Source organism: Phyllobates terribilis, unplaced genomic scaffold (assembly GCF_046119375.1).
Source record: "Phyllobates terribilis strain yellow unplaced genomic scaffold, ASM4611937v1 Scaffold_1__5_contigs__length_1240528914, whole genome shotgun sequence".
In the NCBI taxonomy this organism is placed as follows: Eukaryota; Metazoa; Chordata; class Amphibia; order Anura; family Dendrobatidae; genus Phyllobates; species Phyllobates terribilis.
The window spans coordinates 1029175707-1029192704 of NW_027362761.1; positions in this window are offsets into that span (position 1 = coordinate 1029175707).

The window sequence follows — 16998 nt, forward strand, 5'->3', positions numbered from 1 at the left end:
ACCAGCGATTACTCATTTTTCCAGCAAAATTTACAAAACCATTTTTTTAGGGACCACATCACATTTGAAGTCACTTTGAGGGGTCTTTGTGACAGAAAATACCCAAAAGTGACACCATTCTAAAAACTGCACCCCTCAAGGTGCTCAAAACCACATTCCAATTATCGGCCGCAGTATAAATGAACGTTAAAGAGTAACTAAACTTTTGGGAGATTGTTTTTATGTTTTAGTCCCATTAATTCTGAGCAAATCCGTGGGAGACACAGTCCGGAAACCAATTATATACAAATGGGACTGACCTAACATTATAGTTGATTGCTGTACTAAACTTGGTACTGTATTTGTGTACTTATGATAGTTCTGGTGCTTAATTCAAGAACTGATGGTGCTTCATGTGATGTATATGTGTACGGATGGTGGTTATGGTGTTATGGTGCACATGATGTCTTTAGACCTCTGCAAAGCCAATAAGTTATTCAGACTCTTCAGGATACGCCGGTGACTTGTCCCAAAGCAACTTTTTCTGCTTCTTTTTTGTCGTTTTTTCCAACATCTTTTTGCCATTTATTTTACATTTAAATTGTAGTCAATCAACTTAAGTATAGACCACTCACTTCTTTTAATCTCTTTTTCTCTCTGGAAACTTAAAGAGAAAATAAGCCCAAAAGACTCAACATATGCACAGCAAGTTGTTTTTACACTGCAGGGCATATGTTTATTCTTTTTAGTGCTTATTTAGCATTTTTTCAAGTGGGTTACAGAGCAGAATTGCATGAAGAAGACGTTGTGTGTGCATACCCTTAGTCGGACTTAACAGGGGTGTGACCATTTAAAGTGCTTAGGGCAGCATGAATGCCAAATATGGCCCTGAATAGGAGAAAGAAAATGACGAGGAACTAAGTTCATGAGTACAGAGATTTTCCACTTAGTACATTGTATACACACTCAGGGATATCATATTTTCAGTGGAGTATTACTTTTGATTTTAATTAACCATGTACAGAAAAAAGTTTTGCACTAGCTCAGAGTTTGTTAACTTCCAAGCTGCAAACTCAAGAGCACCTTTGTCTAAGTGCAGACTAATGAAACAAGTAAAAATCCAATGTAAAAAGAATCTCCATTGAGCAAAGTGCAACGCTCTGCAGGATATTTACAAGAATCTCTATTGAGCACAGTGGAAGAGCATAGTGCAACGTTCTGCAGAACTTTTGCCAGGATTTCTATTGAGCATAGTGCAATGCTCTGCAGGACATTTGCCAGTATCTCTATTGAGCAAAGTGCAACGCTCTGCAGGACAGTTCATTTGGAGCGAACAAAAGGATCATCATAAAAATGTAGGAAACACTGTTTTCTGGAACCTTTACCTATATATCAAATTGGTTTTATATTCATATGAAGTACTGATATTATTTCTACGACTTGCATTTACTTCTTAGCGCATCTCTAACTTTTTACTTTTGGTTTTAATACCTGGAAAATCAACATTCTTAGTGACATTGATAACATTGCTGGTATAATATGATAACTTTGAATGTATTTAAACCCCTTTACCCCCGAGGGTGGTTTGCACGTTAATGACCAGGCCAATTTTTACAATTCTAACCACTGTCATTTTATGAGGTAATTACTCTGGAACGTTTCAACCGATCCCGCTGATTCTGAGACTGTTTTTTCGTGACATATTGTACTTCATGATAGTGGTAAAATTTCTTCGATATCACTTGCGTTTATTTGTGAAAAAAATGGAAATTTGGCAAAAATTTAGCAATTTTCAAAATTTGAATTTTTATGCCCTTAAATCAGAGAGATCTGTCACACAAAATAGTTAATAAATAACATTTCCCACATGTCTACTTTATATCAGCACAATTTTGGAACCAAAAATTTTTTTTATTAGGGCGCTAGAAGGGTTAAAAGATGACCAGCGATTACTCATTTTTCAAGCAAAATTTACAAAACCATTTTTTTAGGGACCACATCACATTTGAAGTCACTTTGAGGGGTCTTTGTGACAGAAAATACCCAAAAGTGACACCATTCTAAAAACTGCACCCCTCAAGGTGCTCAAAACCACATTCAAGAACTTTATTAACCTGTCAGGTGCTTCACAGGAATATTTGGAATGCGGAAGAAAAAAATTAACATTTAACTTTTTTCACAAAGATGTTACTTTAGACCCAATTTTTTTTATTTTTGCAGGGCTAACAGGAAAAAATGGACCCCAAAATTTGTTGAGCAATTTCCCCTGAGCACGCAGGTACCTCATACGTGGGAAAAAACACTGTTTGGGCATACCGCAGAGCTTGGAAGAGAAGGAGCGCCATTTGACTTTTTGAATGTAAAATTTGCTTGAATAATTAGCAGAGGCCATGTTGCGTTTGGAGAGCCCCTGATGTGCCTAAACAGTGGAAACCCCCCATTTTGGAAACTAGACCCCTCAGGGTACTTATCTAGATGTGTGGTGAGCACCTTGATCCCCCAGGTGCTTCACATAAGTTTAGAACATTGAGCCGTAAAAATAAAATTTCCACATTTTTCCCACAAAAATGTTTTTTAGCCCCCAATTTTGCATTTTAATAAGGGTAACAGGAGAAATTGCACCATTCAGTTTGTTTTGCAATTCTCCTGAGTGAGCAGATACCCCATATGTGGGGGAAAACCACTGTTTGGGCACACGGCAGGGTTCGGAAGGGAAGGAGCGCCATTTGACTTTTTGATTGTAAAATTTGCTTGAATAATTAGCGGACGCCATGTTGCATTTGGAGAGCCCCTGATGTGCCTAAACAGTGGAAACCCCCCACAAGTGACACCATTTTGGAAACTAGACCCCCTCAGGGAACTTATCTAGATGTGTGGTGAGCAGCCTGAACCTCCAAGCACTTTGCAGAAGTTTATAACATGGAGCCGTGAAAATAAAAAAATCAAACTTTTTCCACCAAAATAAAGTTTTAGCCCCAATTTTTTTATTTTCTCAAGGGTAAGAGGAGAAAATGGACCCCAAAAACTGTTGTGCAATTTCTCCTGAGTACGCCAATACCCCATATGTGGGGAAAATACAGTGTTTGGGTGCACGACAGAGTTCAGAAGGGAAGGAGCATTGTGTGACTTTTTGAACGCAAAATTGGCTGGAATTGAGAGCGGATGCCATGTCGCGTTTGGAGAGCCTCTGATGTGCCTAAACAGTGGAAACCCCCCACAAGTGACCCCATTTTGGAAACTACACCCCTCAAGAATTTTATCAAGGGTTATAGCAGGGGCGGACACAGACTGTAGTGGGCCACTGTGCTAGAAATGTTTGCCCCCCCCTGCCCTTCATAGGGCAACAAAGTAATGTAAACATAACCCCCCCATGTGCATCTCTCACCCCCCATGTGCATCTTATCCACCCCCGTGCATCTCTCATCCCCCCATGTGTAGCTCTCATCCCCCCATGTGCAGCTCTCATCCCCCCCAGGTGCAGCTCTCATCCCCTCCGTGCAGCTCTCATCCCCTCCCCCGTGCATCTCATCCCCCCCATGCATCTCATCTCCCCCCCGTGCATCTCATCCCCCGTGCATCTCATCCCCACCCTGTGCATCTCATCCCCCCCTGTGCATCTCATCCCCCCCTGTGCATCTCATCCCCCCTGTGAATCTCTCATCCTCCCCATGTGCATCTCACCCCCCCCGTGCATCTCTCATCCCCCCATGCATCTCTGATTCCCCCCACTCCTAGTTAATTATTTGTATTTAAAAAAAATAAAACTTGTTATACTTACCCCCATGCGATCCCTGCAGAATCCTGGCGCTCGTCCTCGTCACTGCCACCAGGTTCTCCAGACTTCCGGCCATGTGACGGCGCCGTCACATGACCGGAAGTCAGGGGAATCATGAAGGCGCTGCCGCAGCAGTGCTGCACTGCTTCACAGAGGAAAACAGCGCTGATATGTCCCAGTGCTTAGCGCTCAGCATGGGGCCAGGGGCCCAGGGCCAGCTCCAGGTTTTTGTGGGCCTCGGGCAAAAGAGTCTCAGTGGGCCCCTTTAACACATACCACGATTCATGATGCACAGATACCGAAGAGAAATATATATATATATATATATAGTATAATGCAAAGATTTCACTTCTTACATTACATGAGTGATATCTGTTGTAAATAGAGTTGAGCGGTGTTCGACTAGAACTGTTCGCCAATCTCAAATTCGAGCTGTTTTGGGCGGTGTTCGAGTTGTTCGACGAACCCGAACGATTTGCAAAAAATTCGGCTGTTCGAGGTTATGTTCGATAACTGTTCGTGCACCAAAATCGTGTCCTGCATGTCTGGCGCTATTTAGAGCACCAATCATGCAGGGATTGTCTGCCACTCACTGTAATGCCACAGCCATGGTGGTTGTGGCATTACAGTGATTGCCCAAATCGATGGGAACAGTGCCAACAGTGAAACATGAAAAGCCGGCAATTCATCAGCGGCATACACCGGTACCCGACAATTTAGAACCGAAAGAATAGAGCTTCACACATAGATTAGATAGATAGAAACATGTCAGTCACACATATATACGAACTACAGTGACAGTGTTGCTTACTGTACTTGTCATTTAGTGTAAAGGATTTATCAAAAAAAATAATAGTGTTTTCATGCACCGTCTCTTTAAAAAAGCCAGCCAGCAATTCAGCAGCGGTACCTGACAATTTATAACAGACAGAATAGAGCATCACACATAGATTAGATAGATAGAAACATGTCAGTCACATATATATGAAGTACAGTGACAGTGTTGATTACTGTACTTGTCATTTAGAGTAAAGGATTTATTAAAAAAAATAATAGTGTTTTCATGCACCGTCTCTTTAAAAAAGCCGGCCGGCAATTCAGCATCTGTACCCGACAATTTAGAATAGAAGGAATAGAGAATCACACATAGATTAGGTAGATAGAAACATGTCACTCACATATATATGAAGTACAGTGACAGTGTTGCTTACTGTACTTGTCATTTAGTATAAAGGATTTATTAAAAAAAATATTAGTGTTTTCATGCACTGTCTCTTTAAAAAAGCCGGCCGGCAATTCAGCATCTGTACCCGACAATTTAGAATAGAAGGAATAGAGAATCACACATAGATTAGATAGATAGAAACATGTCAGTCACATATATATGAAGTACAGTGACAGTGTTGCTTACTGTACTTGTCATTTAGTGTAAAGGATTTATTAAAAAAAAATATTAGTGTTTTCATGCACCGTCTCTTTAAAAAAGCCGGCCGGCAATTCAGCATCTGTACCCGACAATTTAGAATAGAAGGAATAGAGAATCACACATAGATTAGATAGATAGAAACATGTCAGTCACATATATATGAAGTACAGTGACAGTGTTGATTACTGTACTTGTCATTTAGTGTTAAAATAAAGGATTTATTTAAAAAAAAATTGGCGTGGGGATCCCCATAATTTTAGGCTCTAGCGGAGGTTAACCAGACGGCTGGGGCAGATGTTTGAAGCCTGGGAAGGGGGTAATACCCACGGAGCTTCCCAGGCTACTAATATCAGCCCCCAGCAGAATACCTAGCCTTTACTAGCTATTAAAATGGGGGACCCCCCAAAAAAATGACGTGGGGTCCCCCCTATTTTAATAGCTAGCAAAGGCTAGGCAGACAGCTGGGGGCTGATATTAATAGCCCAGGAAGGGTTCCATGAATATTGGCCCCCTCCCAGGCTAGAAACACCAGCCGTCAGCCGCCCCAGAAATGGCGCATCCTTAGGATGCGCCAATTCTGGCACTTAGCCTCGCTCTTCCCACTGCCCTGTAGCGGTGGCAGTGGGGTAATAGGGTTGGGGTTGATGTCAGCTTATAATGCCAGCTGACATCAAGCCCAGGTTAGTAATGGAGAGGCGTCTATAAGACACCCCCATTACTAACCCCATAGTCAAAGTTAAAAGAAAACACAAACACCCAGAATAAAGTCCTTTAATTGAAATAAAGACACTTTCCTTTATTGTTCTAAATTAAACCATAGTTACCATCACGCCCATTCCAGCTGAAGCCAACGATCTCCTGCAATAAAAGAAAAATAATAAAGCAACCTCATCCTTACCTTTCCATGGTTCCCACGACAGCTTCAGCTCTGCTACATCGAGATAACAGGCTGGACCACAGCAGAACGCTGCCATCCAGCCTGTCATCCCGCAGACACTGAGAAGCGCAGGCATGCTTGCGCTCTGCAGTGTCTGGCTGTGACGGCATAAAGATGAGACGAGTTCATGTCCAATGAACTCGGCGCACCTCATGCACGTCACTGACAGCGTGGGAGAATTCTCCTGCACTCAGCATTTCAGCGTGAGAATTCTCCCACGCTGTCAGTGACGTACATGAGGTCAGCTGAGTTCATTGGACATGAACTTGTCTCATCTTTATGCCGTCACAGCGAGATACTGAGGAGCGCAAGCATGCCTGCGCTTCTCAGTGTCCGCGGGATGACAGGCTGGATGGCAGCGTTCTGCTGCGGTCCAGCCTGTCATCTCGATGTAGCAGAGCTGAAGCTGTCGTGGGAACCATGGAAAGGTAAGGATGAGGTTGCTTTATTATTTTACTTTTATTGCAGAAGACATTGGCTTCAGCTGGAATGGGCGTGACGGTAAGTATGGTTTAATTTAGAACAATAAAGAATTGTGTGTTTATTTCAATTAAAGGACTTTATTCTGGGTGTTGTGTTTTTTTAAATACTTTACTAGAAATTCATGGTGGTCATGTCTAATATTGGCGTGACCCCATGAATTTCGGGCTTAGGGCCAGCTGATAATGCCAAGCTGGCCTTAACCCCTTTATTACCCAGTGAGCCACCGCACCAGGGCCCTGGATGAGTTGGGTACAGCGCCAGAAGATGGCGCTTCTATGAACGCGCCATTTTCTGGGGCGGCTGCGGACTGCAATTTGCAGCGGGTGGGGCCCAGAAAGCTTGGGCCTCCCTGCGCTGCGGATTCCAGCTCCCAGCTGCCTAGTTGTACCTGGCTGGGCACAAAAATAGGGCGAAGCCCCACGAATTTTTTTTTTAAATTATTTCATGAAATTCATGGAATAATTAAGAAAAAAAGGGCTTCCCTATATTGTTGTGTCCAACCAGGTACAAATAGGCAGCTGGTGGTTGAGGGCAGCCCGTCCCTGCCTGCTGTACCTGGCTGGACACAAATATAGTGCGAAGCCCCACGTCAATTTTTTTTTAATTATTTCATGAAATAATTTTTTTAAAAAAGGGCTTCCCTATATTGTTGTGTCTGGCCAGGTACAAATAGGCAGCTGGTGGTTGGGGGCAGCCCGTTCCTGCCTGCTGTACCTGACTGGACACAAATATAGGGCGAAGCCCCACGTCAATTTTTTTTAAATTATTTCAGGAAATTCATGAAATAATGAAAAAAAAATTGATGTGGGGCTTCGCCCTATATTTGTGTCCAGTCAGGTACAGCAGGCAGGAACGGGCTGCTCCCAACCACCAGCTGCCTATTTGTACCTAGCCGGACACAACAATATAGGGAAGCCCTTTTTTTCTTAATTATTCCATGAATTTCATGAATTTAAAAAAAAAATACGTGGAGCATCGCCCTATTTTTGTGTCCAGCCAGGTACAACTAGGCAGCTGGGGGCTGGAATCTGCAGCGCAGGGAGGCCCAAGCTTTCTGGGCCCCACCCGCTGCAAATTGCAGTCCGCAGTCGCCCCGGAAAATGGCGCGTTCATAGAAGCGCCATCTTTTGGCGCTGTACCCAACTCATCCAGGGCCCTGGTGCGGTGGCTCACTGGGTAATAAAGGGGTTAAGGCCAGCTTGGCATTATCAGCTGGCCCTAAGCCCGAAATTCATGGGGTCACGCCAATATTAGACATGACCACCATGAATTTCTAGTAAAGTATTTAAAAAAAACACAAACACCCAGAAAAAAGTCCTTTAATTGAAATAAACACACAATTCTTTATTGTTCTAAATTAAACCATACTTACCATCACGCCCATTCCAGCTGAAGCCAACGATCTCCTGCAATAAAAGTAAAATAATAAAGCAACCTCATCCTTACCTTTCCATGGTTCCCACGACAGCTTCAGCTCTGCTACATCGAGATGACAGGCTGGACCACAGCAGAACGCTGCCATCCAGCCTGTCATCCCGCAGACACTGAGAAGCGCAGGCTTGCTTGCGCTACTCAGTGTCTGGCTGTGACGGCATCCAGATGAGCCGAGGTCATGTCCAATGAACTCGGCTCACCTCATGCACGTCACTGACAGCGTGGGAAAATTCTCACGCTGAAGCGCTGAGTGCAGGACAATTTTCCCATGCTGTCAGTGACGTACATGAGGTGAGCCGAGTTCATTGTCGGCTCATCTGGATGCCGTCACAGTCAGACACTGAGGAGTGCAAGCATGCCTGCGCTTCTCAGTGTCCGCGGGATGACAGGCTGGATGGCAGCGTTCTGCTGCGGTCCAGCCTGTCATCTCGATGTAGCAGAGCTGAAGCTGTCCTGGGAACCATGGAAAGGTAAGGATGATGTTGCTTTATTATTTTTCTTTTATTGCAGGAGATCGTTGGCTTCAGCTGGAATGGGCGTGATGGTAAGTATGGTTTAATTTAGAACAATAAAGAATTGTGTCTTTATTTCAATTAAAGGACTTTATTCTGGGTGTTTGTGTTTTTTTTTTAACTTTGACTATGGGGTTAGTAATGGGGGTGTCTTATAGACGCCTCTCCATTACTAACCTGGGCTTGATGTCAGCTGGCATTATAAGCTGACATCAACCCCAACCCTATTACCCCCTGCCACCGCACCAGGGCAGCGTGGAAGAGCGAGGCTAAGTGCCAGAATTGGCGCATCCTATGGATGCGCCATTTCTGGGGCGGCTGACGGCTGGTGTTTCTAGCCTGGGAGGGGGCCAATATTCATGGCTCCCTTCCTGGGCTATTAATATCAGCCCCCAGCTGTCTGCCTAGCCTTTGCTAGCTATTAAATTAGGGGGGACCCCACGTCATTTTTTTTGGGGGGGTCCCCCATTTTAATAGCTAGTAAAGGCTAGGTATTCAGCTGGGGGCTGATATTAGTAGCCTGGGAAGCTCGGTGGGTATTACCCCCTTCCCAGGCTTCAAACATCTGCCCCAGCTGTCTGCTTAACCTCCGCTAGAGACTAAAATTACGGGGAACCCCACGCCAATTTTTTTTAGTAATAAATCCTTTATTTTAATACTAAATGACAAGTACAGTAACCAACACTATCACTGTACTTATTATATATGTGACTGACATGTTTCTATCTATCTAATCTATGTGTGAAGCTTTATTCTGTCTGTTATAAACTGTCGGGTACAGATGCTGAATTGCCGGCCGGCTTTTTTAAAGAGACGGTGCATGAAAACACTATTATTTTTTTTGATAAATCCTTTACACTAAATGACAATTACAGTAAGCAACACTGTCACTGTACTTCGTATATATGTGGCTGACATGTTTCTATCTATCTAATCTATGTGTGATTCTCTATTCCTTCTATTCTAAATTGTCGGGTACAGATGCTGAATTGCCGGCCGGCTTTTTTAAAGAGACGGTGCATGAAAACACTATTATTTTTTTTGATAAATCCTTTACACTAAATGACAATTACAGTAAGCAACACTATCACTGTACTTATTATATATGTGACTGACATGTTTCTATCTATCTAATCTATGTGTGAAGCTTTATTCTGTCTGTTATAAACTGTCGGGTACCGCTGCTGAATTGCCGGCCGGCTTTTTTAAAGAGACGGTGCACGAAAACACTATTATATTTTTTAATAAATCCTTTACATTAAATGACAAGTACAGTAAGCAACACTGTCACTGTACTTCATATATATGTGACTGACATGTTTCTATCTATCTAATCTATGTGTGATTCTCTATTCCTTCTATTCTAAATTGTCGGGTACTGGTGTATGCCGCTGCTGAATTGCCGGCCGGCTTTTTTAAAGAACGCGTCTTCTGAGCAGTTTGTGAGCTTTTGGACACCTTTGAAGGTGTTTTCTATGTGTTCCTATGTGTTTTTGTTTGCCTGCCATTGGTTTTAACGGTGTTCCACGGTGTTCTAAGGTGTTCGACGAACAGTTCGAGGAACAGTTCCTCGAACATCCCGGTGTTCGACGAACCGAACCCGAACACTACGGGGGTGGCTCAACACTAGTTGTAAATTCCACAATAGCTCAGAAACCAGCGAATCGCTCCACACAGTATACTGGCCCCCATAAAATGCTCCATACAGGAGACTGGCCCCCATAAAATGCTCCATACAGAATACTGGCCCCCATAAAATGCTCCATACAGGAGACTGGCCCCCATAAAATGCTCCATACAGAATACTGGCCCCCATAAAATGCTCCATACAGAATACTGGCCCCCATATAATGCTCCATACGGAATACTGGCCCCCATATAACACTCCATACAGGATACTGGCCCCCATACAACGCTCCATATGGAATACTGGCCCCCATATAACACTACATACAGGATACTGGCCTCCATATAATGCTCCATACAGAATACTGGCCCCCATATAACGCTCCATGCAGGATACTGGCCCCCATATAACGCTCCATGCAGGATACTGGCCCCCATATAATGCTCCATACAGTATACTGGCCCCCATATAACGCTCCATGCAGGCTGTTCCCCACACATAATGCCCCACACAGGCTGTTCCCCCCACATAAAGTCCCACGCAGGCTGTTCCCCCCACATAATGCCCCACGCTGGCTGTTCCCCCCATATAGGATGTCACCCCCCCTTATAATGCCCCATGCAGGATGACACACGCCCCCCCTTCCTTATAATGCCCCATGCAGGATGTCACCCACCCCCCTCCCTTATAATGCCCCATGCAGGATGCTACACACACCCCCCTCCCTTATATTGTCCCATGCAGGATGTCACACACCCCTCATCCCTTATAATGCCCCATGCAGGATGTCACACACCCCCTCCCTTATAATGCCCCATGCAGGATGTCACACACACCCCCCTCCTTTATAATGCCCCATGCAGGATGTCACACACACACCCTTCCTTATATTGCCCCATGCAGGATGTCACACACCACCCCTCGCTTATAATGCCCCATGCAGGATGTTGCACACACATCCCACTCCCTTATAATGCCCCATGCAGGATGTCACCCCCCCTCTCTTATAATGCCCCATGCAGGATGTCACACACCCCCTCCCTTATAATGCCCCATGCAGGATGTCACACACACCCCCCTCCCTTATAATGCCCCATGCAGGATGTCACTTAATAGCTGTCTACAAATATGTCAAGGGCTGTCACATTGTAGAAGGATCATCTTTATTCTCATTTGCACAAGGAAAGACTAGAAGCAATGGGATGAAACTAAATGGGAGGAGACACAGATTAGATATTAGAAAAAACTTTTTGACAGTTAGGGTGATTAATGAGTGGAACAGGCTGCCACGAGAGGTGGTGAGTTCCCCTTCAATGGACGTCTTCAATCAGAGGCTGGACAGACATCTGTCTGAGATGATCTAGTGAATCCTGCTTTGAGCAGGGGGTTGGACCAGATGACCCAGGAGGTCCCTTCCAACTCTAACATTCTATGATTCTATGATTCTATGATTCTATGTCACACACACCACCCTTCCTTATAATGCCCCATGCAGGATGTCACACCCCCCCTCCCTTATAATGCCCCATGCAGGATGTCACACCCCCCTTATAATGCCACATGCAGGATGTCACACACCCCCACCTCACACCCTTCCCTTATACTGCCAGGCCTCCATACAATAAAAAAAAATCAATTACTCACCTCACGTCTCACCTGCTGCCGCTGCTCTGGACTCCAGCGTAGCCGGCGTCATCCCGCTTTTCGCTGTGACTGCTCATACTGGAGTCAGGACAGTCATGCCCTGATGGCGGCCCTGCTGGATGCTGGAGGGGCACCCTCTCCCTTAAGGGGCCCCCATACAATGAACGGGCTGCACGGGCGGTAGGTCCGCCCTTGGGGTATAGTGAACATTTTGAATTCAGAGGTACGACACAGAATTTGATAACATTAGGTCATCATATTGAATAAGTTGACATTAGTCTTGAGCGCAAGTGCTCGCTACTTGAGTTTGCATCAGGTACACGGGAATGCACCATGTATCACAGGGGCTCGAGTGACATGCTCGAGTCCCCGCTCGCATGTTTCATGGTTATTAGTAGTGTTGAGCCACCCCCGTAGTGTTCGAGTTCGGTTCGTCGAACACCCGTGTGTTCGCCGAACTGTTCGTCGAACACCTTCGAACACCGTTAAAACCAATGGCAGGCAAACAAAAACACATAGAAACACATAGAAAACACCTTCAAAGGTGTCCAAAAGCTGACAAACTGCTCAGAAGACACAACTAACACATGGAAAAGTGACAAGTACATATAGTCATGCGAAAATAAAAGAGGTGGAGGAGTAAAAGGAGGGGGAGACACAGATATAGGCATGTCATGCCCTTCTAAAATCCAAAAAGTGAGAAGCCGACACGGCCAGTCCGCTCCTGCCCGTGCCACCTCCGTGTCGCCGGGTTTGTGCCAGAGCCGCGGTGAACCCTGATGGCCAGCCCCCCTCTCCCAATACTGGTGCCTGTCCGCTGGTGGGTCGAGCGAGCCCCCCTGTGGTGGAGGCAACTCTAAGCTTTTTAATTTAAATTGTCTCTCTAATTTGAATGAATACACTTTAAATCCATTTACAAGGATCTATTGGAGGGCAAGTCTCATGCCAGCAGCCGCGTAATTCCAGCTCCAGTAGCGTCCACTAAAGCTGCTGCAGTTAAAAAGCTTTTATAAGGATCGAGCTCGGCTGTCCACCGCAAGGCATCCTACTGCCAGTCCCAGCCCCTATGCCTTGGGGTGCCTCCTGATGCTCTTCACTAAGTATCCCATGGTCCCGAAGCATTTCCTTTGAAAAAATTAAGTGTCTAAACTACAGGTGGTGTAGCTTGCTTAACAGCCGGGATAATCCGCTGACTAGCAGACACTGCTACTAGGCACAAAGTATTTCCTGGGCTAGATGCAGTTAAAAATTTGTAATTAGATACTCTCGTTGGATGCTGAGAAAGCATTCCATAGAGTCTCCTGGCACGCCATATATGATTCTCTTAAAAAGCTTGGGGTAGGGGTCTAGGGGACCCTTTTATAGCCAAAATCATGGCCCTGTATCACAATACGTCACCTAGGCTGAAGATAAATGGAACTGTAGCACCCTGAGGGCTCGGTTGCTACAGACGTATTGCACCTCACCCAGAGGTGTGATATCTCACTCTCAGGTAAGGATGGAGTGTGGATCAGGACCCGACACCTGCATGCATTACACCACATTGCCGTGGGGCAGGGCAACCAATATGCTCCTGAGATGGGCACGACAGTCCCTGTCCCTGGCTGGAGTGGGGGGAGGGAACACTGAGGAAGGGGAACCCTGTAGTGCAGGAGCAGGGAGGAAGCAGTTCCTGGGTGCATTGAGAAGGGAGTATAAAAGGTGGGCACCATCTTAGTTCAGTGCAGAGAAGTCTGAGCAGAAGTGGCAGGGAGCAGGGGCTCTGCATGAGCTCTGCTCCGGAGGCGGGCCTAGTAACAGAGGCCCAGGCCTGGAAGAGGGAGAAGGAAGGAAGAGGAGCGGAGAAGGCTCCAGGAACGAGGAATGAAGGGATCCCAGGGGTGCGGACGGGCGAGTCGCCACCGCACGCCCGAATCCACCTGCGTGGAGGGGTCAGGCCAAAGGGGGAGACCGGTCCCCGAACTAGTGGAGGCAGGAAACGACCCTCAGCTAGAAACCGGAGGCTCTGACATTTTATGTGGCGCAGCCCCTCGCTACACCCGCTAGGAAGGCACCACATAGGGTCAGGGAAACTGGCGCCAAGTTTACCAAGAGGAGGCCCGAGGCAGCCGGACAGAAGTGTTGGTAAGAAAGGCCAGACAAAGGACACACAAAGGTGGTCCTGTGAAGTGCTCCAAAGTTATCTGGGAGTTGTCTGAGCCCCTCACCTGGTGAGCACAGTACGACGTGGGCAGCCGTTACCTGCAGACGTGGTCTGGATAATAAGAACTGTGAGTAAAGGCCCTGAACTGCATCACTGACTCCGTGTCGTTACTGCTGCTGCCCTGCACCATCACCCCCATCCTCCGCATACACTGCCCTGAGGCTATACTCCTCCCGTGGGGAGTTATGCTACGCTCTGCTGCACCCACAACACCAGCCTCAGCGGTCTGCCCTGTAGCGGCGGTTCACTCTGACCGCAATCCACGGGTGGCGTAGTCGTACATTTAAACATCAAAACCACATAAATAGTTCCGCCACTGGTTTGACCGCCCTGAGCCACGGAACCGGGTCGCCGCCACGAAGACTACAACCATCAGCATTCACCAAAAAGGGTCCGGCTCCGGGTGTCCCAAGGCCCAGGGGGTGCATCAGAACATTTTCATCACCTTTCACAATCACCAATGGGACAAGGCAGGGATGTCCTCTGTCCCCTCTCTTATACATCCTAGTGACGGAGCACCTGCTCTCATCAATTCGCCATAACCCCAATATTAGGTGGATTGAGGTGGGAGGCACCGAGTACAAGTGCTCTCTATTTGCTGATGATGTCCTAGTATATATCACTCAATCACATATATCCATCCATGCTGTTATGGCTGAAATAGATCACTTTGTTACATGGTCAAATTTTAAAATCAATGCAGCGAAGTCTGAGGCCCTCGATGTCTCCCTCCCCAAATCCATATAGGATTCCATCCAGTCCAACTTTCCCTTTGCCTGGCCCTCACAGGGTATCAAATACTTAGGAATTCCTATTCATAGAGACCTCTCCCATCTATGTTATCTTAATTTTGGGCCCTTTATTGAACAACTCCATACAGACCACGGTTGGCAAGTTAGAACTGTAAGATTCACTACGTGAACCGCTGGTGTTTTGTGGAAAAGCACATGTACACTGCGTTCCAAATTATTATGCAAAAAGTGTTTAGGAGTGATAAGGGAAGAATTTGTTTGTTTGTCAGTTAAACTCATTGATGGTGATGTGTGTCAGGGCTCTTTATATCACTGTAAGCAATTGCATACACCTGTGCTAATTAGTTTGGCAGGTGTGTCCAATGAAAGGCAAGACTACTTAAGAAGGCTCTCTCACATTATTAAGCAGCCTACATTTTCTGCCAAAATGGGAAAGAAAAAGGATGTGTCGGCTGCTGAGAAGCAACAAATTGTGGAGTGTTTAGGTCAAGGCATGACTACAATCAACATTGTGCGATGATCAGGATGAAGTGTCTTGGCAATCAAGAAGTATGTAGCTGATTCAAAGTACACACGTGTGCGTGCTGATAAGGGCAAATTGAGGACTCTTTCTTACAGGCAATTACGTCAGGTTGAAAGAGCAGCGGCAAAAAAGCCTTGTCATAGCAGCAGACAAGTTTTTGAAGCTGCTTGTGCCTCCAATGTCCCCCGAACAACAAGATGCAGGGTCCTTCAGAGGTTTGCAGCTGTGCATACGCCATCCTGTCGACCTCCTCTATCCACTTCACACAAGCAGAAACGGCTCCAGTGGGCCAAACATTACATGAAGACTGATTTCAAAACTGTTTTGTTCACGGATGAGTGCCGTGCAGCGCTCGATGGTCCAGATGGATGAAGTGGAGGATGGCTGGTTGATGGACACCCCACGCAAACACGGCTACAGCGCCAACAAGGAGGAGGTGGGGTAATGTTTTGGGCTGGAATCATGGGGAGAGAGATTGTCGGCCCCTTTAGGATCCCTGAAGGCGCTAAAGATGAACTCCATAATGTATGTGGATTTTCTCAAACAGCACTTCCTGCCATGGTTCAAGAAGAAGAACCGTGTATTTCACAGCAAGATCATTTTTCTGCATGATAATGCACCATCTCATGCTGCACATAAAACATCTGCATCTCTGGCTGATATGGGCATAAAAGGGGACAAACTTATGGTGTGACCCCCATGCTCCCCTGACCTCTACCCCATTCAGAACCTTTGGAGCATCATTAAAAGGAGTGTCTATGATGGCGGGAGGCAGTTCACATCTAAGCAACAGCTCTGGGAGGGTATTCTGTCCTCATGCAAAACAATTGAAGCAGAAACCATCCAAAACCTGACAAATTCAATGGACGAGAGAGTTCAGAAGCTCCTTTCGAACAAGGGGTCCTATGTGAAAATGTAACATCACCTAGAATAAAGTTTTGAGTTGAAAACTGTTTGATTTCAGTTTCTAACAACCTGCTAATGCTTATAATTTCAAAAATGACCATTTTTTTGGTCTTTATTAAAATGAAAAGGTTGATCGAAAAGTTTGGGGGATCTAAGAGTGTGGCAACCCAGTAGTCATGATTACTTCGAATTCTGACAATATGAGGGTCATGCTGCAGGTAGTGCAGCAAGAAGGCACTTATGTGTCTTGCGCATCTCGGAGCCCCAAAATTATTTTCCGGGCTAGATGCAGCTAAAAATTATTTTTAATTTTAAATCTGGTGAAGCTTTAGTATAGATGGCCTAATAGGATCAGTGTTGCACACTGCTACAAAGCCCAAATTATTTTCCAGTCAAGATACAGATAAACATGATTAGTAATTTGAAAGCTTAAAACGGTTGTTAGGGTGATTTTAACCAATCATCAAGCTTTTACTCTCCCCAGGATGACACAGGGGTAGAAAAGTCGTTTCGGATCCATGATTTGTTCATCTTTATGAACGTGAGTCTGTCTACATTATCAGTGGAGAGCCGCGTGCGCTTATCTGTCAGCACACCACCAGCAGCGCTGAACACACGTTCAGACAGAACGCTGGCTGCGGGGCATGACAAGATCTCCAAGGCGTAAGTGGCTAGCTCCGGCCATTTATCCAGATTGGAAGCCCAAAAAGAGCAAGGGTCCAGTGACACAGTTGTGGCTTCAATGTTTACTTGGAGATACTCCTGTACCATCGTCTCTAGGCGTTGACTATGTGTCA